General features: G+C 62.8%; 4 pseudogenes; all 4 read left to right on the top strand.

The window, feature by feature from the left end:
- The first annotated feature begins 313 nt into the window (after positions 1–313).
- LOC142863731 (uncharacterized) lies at positions 314–435 on the top strand (annotated as a pseudogene).
- Positions 436–3,841: 3,406 nt separating this feature from the next.
- LOC142863673 (uncharacterized) lies at positions 3,842–3,959 on the top strand (annotated as a pseudogene).
- A 3,529-nt stretch (positions 3,960–7,488) lies between these two features.
- On the top strand, positions 7,489–7,610 carry LOC142863730 (uncharacterized; annotated as a pseudogene).
- A 3,404-nt stretch (positions 7,611–11,014) lies between these two features.
- Positions 11,015–11,132, top strand: LOC142863672 (uncharacterized; annotated as a pseudogene).
- The last annotated feature ends 2,732 nt before the right edge of the window (positions 11,133–13,864 follow it).

Below are 13,864 nucleotides of genomic sequence, written 5' to 3'. Positions count from 1 at the left end.
GGGGGTTGGGCAGCTGGTAGGTGAAGTAGGCCAGGCGAGGAGAGGAGGGGGGCTGGAAGGTCTCCACCTTGGCGAGTCCAGCCGTGGAATCGCATCTTGTTGAGTGAGTGTGAGTGTGTGTGGGTGTGTATAGAGAGACAGCTCCCCACCCCGGCCCGCCCCGCCCCGCCCGTCACCCCTGTCCCTCGGAGCCCGCCGGACCCGGCCGGCGAACTCAACAGTCCCGGCCCGGCGCGGGGCCTGGGGCGGGAGGAGGCGGCGGGGAAGCACAGAGAGGCTCGGCTTCTTGAGCGTGGCAGGGGCGCCTTCCACCGTCTAGGGCCACACCACCCTGAACGCGCCCGCCGGATCTCGTCTGTTCTCGGAAGCTAAGCAGGGTCGGGCCTGGTTAGTACTTGGATGGAGACCGCCTGGGAATACCGGGTGCGGTAGGCTGCTGCTGCTTTTTTTTTTTTGCCTCTTGTTCTGTCCCCTTTCTGGGAGCGCGGCGGCGGACCGGGGTGGGGGTCACCCCCACCCTCAGCGCCCGCCGCGGTGCCTGGCACCCCAGCCCGCACCGTGGGGCCTCCTCTTGTCCCAAGCCGCGACACCGCCGCCACGCGACAGCATGCGTGGCATCTGGACTGTCAGGTCTCAGACCAAAGGTCTGGTCTGTGGGAACCGACACGCTGGAGGAAACCTTGAGAGTCTGAGAGGGGAGGGAGTTCCAGAAGAAGGCCAGGATGTCATTTTGAGGGAGTACGTGACCAGAACTCGTCCCGTTGCTTTTGGGGTTCTATGGGCTCCACGTAGGAATCTTTGGTGGTGGCACCTGATGTTGGGGGATCCGGAGTCACACCCAGACCTGCTCCACAGGCCTCCTTTTACTTTTCTCTTCGGATTCATTATTTTTAAAACGTGTCTCTTACCTCTATTATTGCATTTTCTTTTCTCTCTCTTTTCAAGCAGTTGATGGGAGTCCAAGTATCCAGGTGACATGTGTTGCCCGTGCCCCCCTCCCCCCTGTGTTCTTATTCATTTACCTCTCATGTTGTTCCAGCGTATTGTGGGGGTACCAATGTTAAGGTCGGGTACGTTGTCCTCTCCCAGCCTCCCCCCTCCGGTCATTAGCTTCAAGTGCGCCCATCCCCCAGTCGGTGCGCACCCACCCCATTCCTAATGGATGTGTATGCCCATCCCCTCCCCCCGCCCGCCCGACGCCCACCCGATGAAGGTGATTCCTCTGTGTCCACTTAGGTGTCCATCCGTTCGTACCGATTTGGTGGTGAGCGCGCTCACGTGGCGCTCGTGTGTCCATTCTTGGGATACTTGGCTTACTGGAACGGGTTCCAGCTCTGGCCGGGAGAACACGAGAGGTGCCCTCTCACCGCTGCTCCTCAGGGCCGAATGGCACTCCGTGGTGTCCACGCGCCAGATTTTATTAATGCACTCCTGGATGGATGGGCACTCGGGTCGCTTCCACATCTTTGCGATTGTGAATTGTGCCCTAACTGTAACCCTAACCCTTACCCCGCCCGTCTCCTGTGCCCCTGCCTGACGCACTCCTCCCCGGCCAGGCCCGTCACCGTCCTCGGCCCCTGCCTGAACGGCTCCTTCCTACCCGGCCCGTCACCGTCACCGTCTTCGGCCCCTGCCTGACATGCTCCTCCTTGCCCGTCACCATCCTCGGCCCCTGCATGACCGGCTCCCCCGTCGCCTGGGCCTTCCAAGGGCTTGGTGTGGACGCTGCTTCCAGGAAGCCCTCCAGAAACCCGGCAGCAGGGTGGACGCAGCAGTCTCGAGCAGCCATCCCTAAGTTGCGTGTGGGGGACGTGCCCCCGCTGTGCCGTGGGGGCCCAGCCTGGTGTCTTCCCTGAGGCCCTGCGGCTGCCGCTCCCCGCGAGGGGAGAGCGGCGGAGGTGGGGACGGCCTCCTGATGGGGACGTACACGCAGCTCTCCACACGCAGCTCTCCACGTCGGATTCCGGGGCTCTCTGTCCTGCCAGAAGGCCCAGCTGGCCTGCGGGTCCTTAGAGTGGCAAAAACATCCAAAAACTGAGATTGAGGGTCCGGTGGGTGTCTGCACTTTTGTGCTGGGTACCCCAGGGAGGCCCGGGGGCTGGCTGGACAACGTGGTCTGCTGGGCGGGGGGTTTGGAGGAGCAACTGATGCCCTTTGCACTTTGGGTAGCAAGAGTCTGAGGTGTCTCTGAGCCCTGCGCCATGTCGGGCGGGGGCGCGGGGGGGGGGGGAGGAGGAGGAGGTGGGAAGGGCCGGGGCCTGCAGTGGTGTTCCCGGGGTGGCACGGCAAGTGGCTTCTTCCACAGGCTGCTTGGCCTGGGCTCCCTGCACCTGGGCCTTTGGAGGACTGGCCCTGTGCTTGCCAACACTTCCTGCAGGGACCCAGAGCTGGGAGGTTGCATCTCTCAGCCCTGGGTCGGGCAGAGCCCCAGCAGGCCATGCCCACAACCTCTCTCAGCACGGGTCCCCCAGAAGGCTCCTTTGGGACCAGGATTCTCTTGCGGTGACTCTTTAAGGTCTGGCCCCTGGATGGAGGGGCACCAGGAGTAGAGGAGCAGGAAGGGGAAGGGGGTGGCCAGGCGAGGGGACACGTTGAGGCCAAGTCCCAGCTTCAGCCTGATCCTCCTGGGAACCCCGGGGTGGACATCACACCTCCTGGTTGTCCCGCTCTGAGACAAGGAGCCGGGCTTCGCATTCCCACAGCAGCCGGTCGTGGGCTGAGGACACCTGGGGCGTTGGGAACTCCCTGGCTTCTCCTTGGTTTAACATCTGGAGCTGCTTGTGAATTGTGCCGCCACACACACCCGAGTGCAGGTGTCTTCCGCACAGACTGCGGGCCTCGCTCTTCTGAATGCCGCTAGCTCGCCAACCACCCACGGGTGAACCTGGTCAGGGTACTTTCTCTCAGGGACAGACTCTGATCCGGGCGGGCTACCGGTGTCTCTGTTTGCTCGTTTCTTTCTTCCATTTCGGGAAAGTCTTCCTTGCTGGGTGTGGAAATCTCCTATGCCTTCCCTCGCCTATTCTGTCAGCTTTAAAATTCTCTTTCAGTTGCCACCCTCACAGATGGTTTAGGAAACTCTTTCCGGTGCACTCATTAGTGAAATGACCTCCATGAAGCTGGAATCCAATATCTAATCGCCGATTTTTAGCGAGTCCACACGCCAGGGTGGTCGGGGTCCAATGCAGCCCCGGCCAGGCCCAGGCCCCTTGGACTGGGCCACAGGAGGACACAGAGGAGGGTCCCGGCCCCCACGGTAGCGGTGCGGGCAGTTCTCCAAGGGCTTGGGGGTTTTCCAGAGGGAGGAGATGGAGGGGATTGATTTCTTCAGAGCCCCCCAAAGCACCCCACCCCACCCCACCACACCCATGGGACACATCCCGAGAGACGCCCCTACACTCGCTCCCCTCCCCCATGCGCTGTGCCCCAGCCCTGGCCCTGGGGAATAGGCGGCAGCCCACGCACAGGGCGGGGGGCACAGCTGAAAGGGTTTGTGGGGGAGGGCGGCCCCTGGCTGGGGGCAAAGGTCGAGCGCCCCGTGCGTGTGCTCAGTCAGCAGGGGCGGCGCGCTGGGGGTGGGGGGCAGGTAGGTGAAGGAGGCGAGGAGAGGAGGGGGGCTGGAAGGTCTCCACCTTGGCGGGTCCAGCCGTGGAGGCCCATCTCGCGTGTGTGTGTGTGTGTGTGTGTGTGTGTGTGTGTGTCTGGACAGCCCCCCACGCCGCCCCGCCCCTCTCCCCAGTCCCGCGGAGCCCGCCGGACCCGGCCGGCGAACGCAACAGGCCCGGAGAGGGGAAGCGCAGAGAGGCTCGGCTTCTTGAGCGGGGCAGGGGCGCCCTCCGCCGTCTCCGGCCATGCCGGCCTGAACGCGCCCGGTCTCGTCTGGTCTCGGAAGCTAAGCAGGGTCGGGCCTGGTCAGTACTTGGATGGGAGACCGCCTGGGAATACTGGTGCCGTAGGCTTTTTTTTTTTTTTTTTTTTTTTTTGCCTCTTGTTCTGTCCCCTTTCTGGGAGCGCGGCGGCGGTCAGGGGGATCACCCCCACCCTCAGCGCCCGTCGCGGTGCCTGGCGCCCCAGCCCGCACCGTGGGGCCTCCTCTTGTCCCGAGCTGTGACACCGCCGCCACGCGGCAGCACGCGTGGCATCTGGACTGTCAGGTGTCAGACCAAAGGTCTGGTCTGTGGGAACCGACACGCTGGAGGAAACCTTGAGAGGCTGAGAGGGGAGGGAGTTCCAGGAGAATTCCAGGACGTCATTTTGAGCGAGTATGTGACCAGAACTCATCCCGTTGCTTTTGGGGTTCTACGGGCTACACGTAGGAATCTTTGGTGGTGGCACTGGATGTTGGGGGATCCGGAGTCACACGCAGACCTGCTCCACAGGCCTCATTTTACTTTTCTTTTCGGATTCATTTTCTGAAAAGGTGTGTCTTATCTCTATGATTACATTTCCTTTTCTCTCTCTTTCCGAGCAGATCATGGGAGTCCACGTATTGAGGTGACATGTATTGCCCGTGCCCCCCTCCCCCCCGTTTTCTGATTCATTTATTTCTCATTTTCTCCCAGCGTATGGTGGGGGTACCAATGTTAAGGTCAGCTGCATCGCCCTGTCCCCGCCTCCCCCCTCGGGTCAGAGCTTCAAGTGCGCCCATGCCCCGGTTGGTGCGCACCCACCCCATTCCTAATGGATGTGCATGCCCATCCCCTGCCCACGCCCGCCCGACACCCACCCGATGAAGGCGATTCCTCTGTGTCCACTTAGGTGTCCATCGGTTCCTACCAATCTGCTGGCGAGCGCGCGCACGTGGCGCTCTTGTGTCCGTTCTTGGGACACTTGGCTTACTGGAACGGGTTCCAGCTCTGGCCAGGAGAACACGAGAGGTGCCCTCTCACCGCTGTTCCTCATAGCTGAACGGCACTCCGTGGTGTCCACGCGCCACATTTTATTAATGCACCCGTGGATCGATGGGCACTCGGGGCGCTTCCACATCTTTGCGATTGTGAATGGCGCCCTAACTGTAACCCTGACCCCTACCCAGCCCGTCTCCTCTGCCCCTGCCTGAGGCGCTCCTCCCCCGCCAGGCCCGTCACTGTCCTCGTCCCCTGCCTGACCGGCTCCTCCCCGCCCGGCCTGTCACCGTCCTCTGCCCCTGCGTGACACGCTCCTCCCCGCCCGGCCCATCACCTTGGCCCCTGCCTGACTCGCTCCTCCCCACCTCGGCCCCTGCCTGACGGGCTCCTCCGTCGCCTGGGCCTTCCGAGGGCTTGGTGTGGACGCTGCTTCCAGGAAGCCCTCCAGGAACCCGGCAGCCGGGCGGCCGCAGCAGTCTCGCGCAGCCCTCGCTAAGTCGCGGGCGGGGCACGTGCCCCCACTGTGCCGCGGGGGCCCAGCCCGGTGTCTTCTCTGAGGCCCTGCGGCTGCCGCTCCCCGCGAGGGGAGAGCCGTGGAGGTGGGGACCGCCTCCTGGTGGGGACGTACACCCAGCTCTCCGCGTCGGATTCCGGGGCTCTCTGTCCTGCCCGGAGGCCCAGCTGGCCTGCGGGTCCTTAGAGTGGCAGAAACGTCCTCAAGCTGATATTGCCAGTCAGGTGGGTGTCTGCACTTTTGTGCCGGGCACCCCAGGGAGGCCCAGGGGCTGGCTGGACAACGCGGCCTGCTGGGGGTCGGGGGTGCGCTTTGGAGGAGCAACTGATGCCCTTTGGACTTTGCTAGCAGCGTCTGAGGTGTCTCTGAGCCCTGCTCCATGTCGGGGAGAGGAGGAGGAGGAGGAGGTGGCAGGGGCCGTGACCTACAGTCGTGTTCCCGGGGTGGCACGGCATGTGGCTTCTTCCACAGGCTGCTCGGCCTGGGCTCCCTGCACCTGGGCCTTTGGAGGACTGGCCCTGTTCTTGCCGACACTTCCTGCAGGGACCCAGAGCTGGGAGGTTGCATCTCCCAGCCCTGGGTCGGGCAGAGCCCCAGCGGGCCATGCCCACAACCTCTCTCAGCACGGGTCCCCCAGAAGGCTTCTTTGGGACCAGGATTCTCTTGCGGGTGACTGTTTAAGGTCTGGCCCCTGGGTGGAGGGGCACCAGGAGTAGAGGAGCAGGAAGGGGAAGGGGGTGGCCAGGTGAGGGGACACTTTGAGGCCAAGTCCAAGCTTCAGCCTGATCCTCCTGGGAACCCCGGGCTGGACATCACACCTCCTGGTTGTCCTGCTCTGAGACCCGGACCCGGGCTTCGCATTTTCACAGCAGCCGGTCGTGGGCTGAGGACACCTGGGGCGTTGGGAACTCCCTGGCTTCTCCTTGGTTTAACATCTGAGCTGCTTGTGAATTGTGCCGCCACACACACCCGAGTGCAGGTGTCTTCCGCACAGACTGCGGGCCTCGCTCTTCTGAATGCCGCTAGCTCGCCACCCACCCACGGGTGAACCTGGTCAGGGTACTTTCTCTCAGGGGCAGACTCTGATCCGGGCGGGCTACCGGTGTCTCTGTTTGCTCGTTTCTTTCTTCCATTTCGGGAAAGGCTTCCTTACTGGGTGTGGAAATCTCCTATGCCTTTCCTCACCTATTCTGTCAGCTTTAAAATTCTCTTTCAGTTACCACCCTCACAGATGGAGTAGGAAACTCTTTCCGGTGCACTCATTAGTGAAATGACCTCAATGAAGCTGGAATCCAATATCTAATCGCCGATTTCTAGCGAGTCCACACGCCAGGGTGGTCGGGGTCCAATGCAGCCCCGGCCAGGCCCAGGCCCCTTGGACTGGGCCACAGGAGGACACAGAGGAGGGTCCCGGCCCCCACGGTAGCGGTGCGGGCAGTTCTCCAAGGGCTTGGGCGTTTTCCAGTGGTAGGAGATGGAGGGGACTGATTTCTTCAGCGCCACACAAACCACGCCACCCCACCCCACCCATGGGACACATCCCGAGAGAGAGAGAGAGAGAGAGAGAGAGAGAGAGAGAGAGAGAGAGAGAGAGTGAGAGAGAGTGAGAGAGAGAGAGACGCCCCATACACTCGCTCCCCTCCCTTTTGCGCTGTGCCCCGGCCCTGGTCTGGGGGAATAGGGGGCAGCCCACCCACAGGGCTGGGGGGGGGCGCAGCTGAAAGAGGTTGTCGGGGAGGGCGGCCCCTGGCTGGGGTCAAAGGGCGAGAGCCCCGCGCGTGCGCAGTCAGCAGTGGCGGCGGCGGGGACGCGCTGGGGGTTGGGCAGCTGGTAGGTGAAGTAGGCCAGGCGAGGAGAGGAGGTGGGCTGGAAGGTCTCCACCTTGGCGAGTCCAGCCGTGGAATCGCATCTTGTTGAGTGAGTGTGAGTGTGTGTGGGTGTGTATAGAGAGACAGCTCCCCACCCCGGCCCGCCCCGCCCCGCCCGTCACCCCTGTCCCTCGGAGCCCGCCGGACCCGGCCGGCGAACTCAACAGTCCCGGCCCGGCGCGGGGCCTGGGGCGGGAGGAGGCGGCGGGGAAGCGCAGAGAGGCTCGGCTTCTTGAGCGTGGCAGGGGCGCCTTCCACCGTCTAGGGCCACACCACCCTGAACGCGCCCGCCGGATCTCGTCTGTTCTCGGAAGCTAAGCAGGGTCGGGCCTGGTTAGTACTTGGATGGAGACCGCCTGGGAATACCGGGTGCGGTAGGCTGCTGCTGCTTTTTTTTTTTTGCCTCTTGTTCTGTCCCCTTTCTGGGAGCGCGGCGGCGGACCGGGGTGGGGGTCACCCCCACCCTCAGCGCCCGCCGCGGTGCCTGGCACCCCAGCCCGCACCGTGGGGCCTCCTCTTGTCCCAAGCCGCGACACCGCCGCCACGCGACAGCATGCGTGGCATCTGGACTGTCAGGTCTCAGACCAAAGGTCTGGTCTGTGGGAACCGACACGCTGGAGGAAACCTTGAGAGTCTGAGAGGGGAGGGAGTTCCAGAAGAAGGCCAGGATGTCATTTTGAGGGAGTACGTGACCAGAACTCGTCCCGTTGCTTTTGGGGTTCTATGGGCTCCACGTAGGAATCTTTGGTGGTGGCACCTGATGTTGGGGGATCCGGAGTCACACCCAGACCTGCTCCACAGGCCTCCTTTTACTTTTCTCTTCGGATTCATTATTTTTAAAACGTGTCTCTTACCTCTATTATTGCATTTTCTTTTCTCTCTCTTTTCAAGCAGTTGATGGGAGTCCAAGTATCCAGGTGACATGTGTTGCCCGTGCCCCCCTCCCCCCTGTGTTCTTATTCATTTACCTCTCATGTTGTTCCAGCGTATTGTGGGGGTACCAATGTTAAGGTCGGGTACGTTGTCCTCTCCCAGCCTCCCCCCTCCGGTCATTAGCTTCAAGTGCGCCCATCCCCCAGTCGGTGCGCACCCACCCCATTCCTAATGGATGTGTATGCCCATCCCCTCCCCCCGCCCGCCCGACGCCCACCCGATGAAGGTGATTCCTCTGTGTCCACTTAGGTGTCCATCCGTTCGTACCGATTTGGTGGTGAGCGCGCTCACGTGGCGCTCGTGTGTCCATTCTTGGGATACTTGGCTTACTGGAACGGGTTCCAGCTCTGGCCGGGAGAACACGAGAGGTGCCCTCTCACCGCTGCTCCTCAGGGCCGAATGGCACTCCGTGGTGTCCACGCGCCAGATTTTATTAATGCACTCCTGGATGGATGGGCACTCGGGTCGCTTCCACATCTTTGCGATTGTGAATTGTGCCCTAACTGTAACCCTAACCCTTACCCCGCCCGTCTCCTGTGCCCCTGCCTGACGCACTCCTCCCCGGCCAGGCCCGTCACCGTCCTCGGCCCCTGCCTGAACGGCTCCTTCCTACCCGGCCCGTCACCGTCACCGTCTTCGGCCCCTGCCTGACATGCTCCTCCTTGCCCGTCACCATCCTCGGCCCCTGCATGACCGGCTCCCCCGTCGCCTGGGCCTTCCAAGGGCTTGGTGTGGACGCTGCTTCCAGGAAGCCCTCCAGAAACCCGGCAGCAGGGTGGACGCAGCAGTCTCGAGCAGCCATCCCTAAGTCGCGTGTGGGGGACGTGCCCCCGCTGTGCCGTGGGGGCCCAGCCTGGTGTCTTCCCTGAGGCCCTGCGGCTGCCGCTCCCCGCGAGGGGAGAGCGGCGGAGGTGGGGACGGCCTCCTGATGGGGACGTACACGCAGCTCTCCACACGCAGCTCTCCACGTCGGATTCCGGGGCTCTCTGTCCTGCCAGAAGGCCCAGCTGGCCTGCGGGTCCTTAGAGTGGCAAAAACATCCAAAAACTGAGATTGAGGGTCCGGTGGGTGTCTGCACTTTTGTGCTGGGTACCCCAGGGAGGCCCGGGGGCTGGCTGGACAACGTGGTCTGCTGGGCGGGGGGTTTGGAGGAGCAACTGATGCCCTTTGCACTTTGGGTAGCAAGAGTCTGAGGTGTCTCTGAGCCCTGCGCCATGTCGGGCGGGGGCGCGGGGGGGGGGGAGGAGGAGGTGGGAAGGGCCGGGGCCTGCAGTGGTGTTCCCGGGGTGGCACGGCAAGTGGCTTCTTCCACAGGCTGCTTGGCCTGGGCTCCCTGCACCTGGGCCTTTGGAGGACTGGCCCTGTGCTTGCCAACACTTCCTGCAGGGACCCAGAGCTGGGAGGTTGCATCTCTCAGCCCTGGGTCGGGCAGAGCCCCAGCAGGCCATGCCCACAACCTCTCTCAGCACGGGTCCCCCAGAAGGCTCCTTTGGGACCAGGATTCTCTTGCGGTGACTCTTTAAGGTCTGGCCCCTGGATGGAGGGGCACCAGGAGTAGAGGAGCAGGAAGGGGAAGGGGGTGGCCAGGCGAGGGGACACGTTGAGGCCAAGTCCCAGCTTCAGCCTGATCCTCCTGGGAACCCCGGGGTGGACATCACACCTCCTGGTTGTCCCGCTCTGAGACAAGGAGCCGGGCTTCGCATTCCCACAGCAGCCGGTCGTGGGCTGAGGACACCTGGGGCGTTGGGAACTCCCTGGCTTCTCCTTGGTTTAACATCTGGAGCTGCTTGTGAATTGTGCCGCCACACACACCCGAGTGCAGGTGTCTTCCGCACAGACTGCGGGCCTCGCTCTTCTGAATGCCGCTAGCTCGCCAACCACCCACGGGTGAACCTGGTCAGGGTACTTTCTCTCAGGGACAGACTCTGATCCGGGCGGGCTACCGGTGTCTCTGTTTGCTCGTTTCTTTCTTCCATTTCGGGAAAGTCTTCCTTGCTGGGTGTGGAAATCTCCTATGCCTTCCCTCGCCTATTCTGTCAGCTTTAAAATTCTCTTTCAGTTGCCACCCTCACAGATGGTTTAGGAAACTCTTTCCGGTGCACTCATTAGTGAAATGACCTCCATGAAGCTGGAATCCAATATCTAATCGCCGATTTTTAGCGAGTCCACACGCCAGGGTGGTCGGGGTCCAATGCAGCCCCGGCCAGGCCCAGGCCCCTTGGACTGGGCCACAGGAGGACACAGAGGAGGGTCCCGGCCCCCACGGTAGCGGTGCGGGCAGTTCTCCAAGGGCTTGGGGGTTTTCCAGAGGGAGGAGATGGAGGGGATTGATTTCTTCAGAGCCCCCCAAAGCACCCCACCCCACCCCACCACACCCATGGGACACATCCCGAGAGACGCCCCTACACTCGCTCCCCTCCCCCATGCGCTGTGCCCCAGCCCTGGCCCTGGGGAATAGGCGGCAGCCCACGCACAGGGCGGGGGGCACAGCTGAAAGGGTTTGTGGGGGAGGGCGGCCCCTGGCTGGGGGCAAAGGTCGAGCGCCCCGTGCGTGTGCTCAGTCAGCAGGGGCGGCGCGCTGGGGGTGGGGGGCAGGTAGGTGAAGGAGGCGAGGAGAGGAGGGGGGCTGGAAGGTCTCCACCTTGGCGGGTCCAGCCGTGGAGGCCCATCTCGCGTGTGTGTGTGTGTGTGTGTGTGTGTGTGTGTGTGTGTCTGGACAGCCCCCCACGCCGCCCCGCCCCTCTCCCCAGTCCCGCGGAGCCCGCCGGACCCGGCCGGCGAACGCAACAGGCCCGGAGAGGGGAAGCGCAGAGAGGCTCGGCTTCTTGAGCGGGGCAGGGGCGCCCTCCGCCGTCTCCGGCCATGCCGGCCTGAACGCGCCCGGTCTCGTCTGGTCTCGGAAGCTAAGCAGGGTCGGGCCTGGTCAGTACTTGGATGGGAGACCGCCTGGGAATACTGGTGCCGTAGGCTTTTTTTTTTTTTTTTTTTTTTTGCCTCTTGTTCTGTCCCCTTTCTGGGAGCGCGGCGGCGGTCAGGGGGATCACCCCCACCCTCAGCGCCCGTCGCGGTGCCTGGCGCCCCAGCCCGCACCGTGGGGCCTCCTCTTGTCCCGAGCTGTGACACCGCCGCCACGCGGCAGCACGCGTGGCATCTGGACTGTCAGGTGTCAGACCAAAGGTCTGGTCTGTGGGAACCGACACGCTGGAGGAAACCTTGAGAGGCTGAGAGGGGAGGGAGTTCCAGGAGAATTCCAGGACGTCATTTTGAGCGAGTATGTGACCAGAACTCATCCCGTTGCTTTTGGGGTTCTACGGGCTACACGTAGGAATCTTTGGTGGTGGCACTGGATGTTGGGGGATCCGGAGTCACACGCAGACCTGCTCCACAGGCCTCATTTTACTTTTCTTTTCGGATTCATTTTCTGAAAAGGTGTGTCTTATCTCTATGATTACATTTCCTTTTCTCTCTCTTTCCGAGCAGATCATGGGAGTCCACGTATTGAGGTGACATGTATTGCCCGTGCCCCCCTCCCCCCCGTTTTCTGATTCATTTATTTCTCATTTTCTCCCAGCGTATGGTGGGGGTACCAATGTTAAGGTCAGCTGCATCGCCCTGTCCCCGCCTCCCCCCTCGGGTCAGAGCTTCAAGTGCGCCCATGCCCCGGTTGGTGCGCACCCACCCCATTCCTAATGGATGTGCATGCCCATCCCCTGCCCACGCCCGCCCGACACCCACCCGATGAAGGCGATTCCTCTGTGTCCACTTAGGTGTCCATCGGTTCCTACCAATCTGCTGGCGAGCGCGCGCACGTGGCGCTCTTGTGTCCGTTCTTGGGACACTTGGCTTACTGGAACGGGTTCCAGCTCTGGCCGGGAGAACACGAGAGGTGCCCTCTCACCGCTGTTCCTCATAGCTGAACGGCACTCCGTGGTGTCCACGCGCCACATTTTATTAATGCACCCGTGGATCGATGGGCACTCGGGGCGCTTCCACATCTTTGCGATTGTGAATGGCGCCCTAACTGTAACCCTGACCCCTACCCAGCCCGTCTCCTCTGCCCCTGCCTGAGGCGCTCCTCCCCCGCCAGGCCCGTCACTGTCCTCGTCCCCTGCCTGACCGGCTCCTCCCCGCCCGGCCTGTCACCATCCTCTGCCCCTGCGTGACACGCTCCTCCCCGCCCGGCCCATCACCTTGGCCCCTGCCTGACTCGCTCCTCCCCACCTCGGCCCCTGCCTGACGGGCTCCTCCGTCGCCTGGGCCTTCCGAGGGCTTGGTGTGGACGCTGCTTCCAGGAAGCCCTCCAGGAACCCGGCAGCCGGGCGGCCGCAGCAGTCTCGCGCAGCCCTCGCTAAGTCGCGGGCGGGGCACGTGCCCCCACTGTGCCGCGGGGGCCCAGCCCGGTGTCTTCTCTGAGGCCCTGCGGCTGCCGCTCCCCGCGAGGGGAGAGCCGTGGAGGTGGGGACCGCCTCCTGGTGGGGACGTACACCCAGCTCTCCGCGTCGGATTCCGGGGCTCTCTGTCCTGCCCGGAGGCCCAGCTGGCCTGCGGGTCCTTAGAGTGGCAGAAACGTCCTCAAGCTGATATTGCCAGTCAGGTGGGTGTCTGCACTTTTGTGCCGGGCACCCCAGGGAGGCCCAGGGGCTGGCTGGACAACGCGGCCTGCTGGGGGTCGGGGGTGCGCTTTGGAGGAGCAACTGATGCCCTTTGGACTTTGCTAGCAGCGTCTGAGGTGTCTCTGAGCCCTGCTCCATGTCGGGGAGAGGAGGAGGAGGAGGAGGTGGCAGGGGCCGTGACCTACAGTCGTGTTCCCGGGGTGGCACGGCATGTGGCTTCTTCCACAGGCTGCTCGGCCTGGGCTCCCTGCACCTGGGCCTTTGGAGGACTGGCCCTGTTCTTGCCGACACTTCCTGCAGGGACCCAGAGCTGGGAGGTTGCATCTCCCAGCCCTGGGTCGGGCAGAGCCCCAGCGGGCCATGCCCACAACCTCTCTCAGCACGGGTCCCCCAGAAGGCTTCTTTGGGACCAGGATTCTCTTGCGGGTGACTGTTTAAGGTCTGGCCCCTGGGTGGAGGGGCACCAGGAGTAGAGGAGCAGGAAGGGGAAGGGGGTGGCCAGGTGAGGGGACACTTTGAGGCCAAGTCCAAGCTTCAGCCTGATCCTCCTGGGAACCCCGGGGTGGACATCACACCTCCTGGTTGTCCTGCTCTGAGACCCGGACCCGGGCTTCGCATTTTCACAGCAGCCGGTCGTGGGCTGAGGACACCTGGGGCGTTGGGAACTCCCTGGCTTCTCCTTGGTTTAACATCTGAGCTGCTTGTGAATTGTGCCGCCACACACACCCGAGTGCAGGTGTCTTCCGCACAGACTGCGGGCCTCGCTCTTCTGAATGCCGCTAGCTCGCCACCCACCCACGGGTGAACCTGGTCAGGGTACTTTCTCTCAGGGGCAGACTCTGATCCGGGCGGGCTACCGGTGTCTCTGTTTGCTCGTTTCTTTCTTCCATTTCGGGAAAGGCTTCCTTACTGGGTGTGGAAATCTCCTATGCCTTTCCTCACCTATTCTGTCAGCTTTAAAATTCTCTTTCAGTTACCACCCTCACAGATGGAGTAGGAAACTCTTTCCGGTGCACTCATTAGTGAAATGACCTCAATGAAGCTGGAATCCAATATCTAATCGCCGATTTCTAGCGAGTCCACACGCCA

This window comes from Microcebus murinus, chromosome 22 (assembly GCF_040939455.1).
Source record: "Microcebus murinus isolate Inina chromosome 22, M.murinus_Inina_mat1.0, whole genome shotgun sequence".
NCBI lineage: Eukaryota > Metazoa > Chordata > Mammalia > Primates > Cheirogaleidae > Microcebus > Microcebus murinus.
Note: the sequence above shows the minus strand (reverse complement) of the source record. Positions and strands in the feature narration are given on the sequence as shown.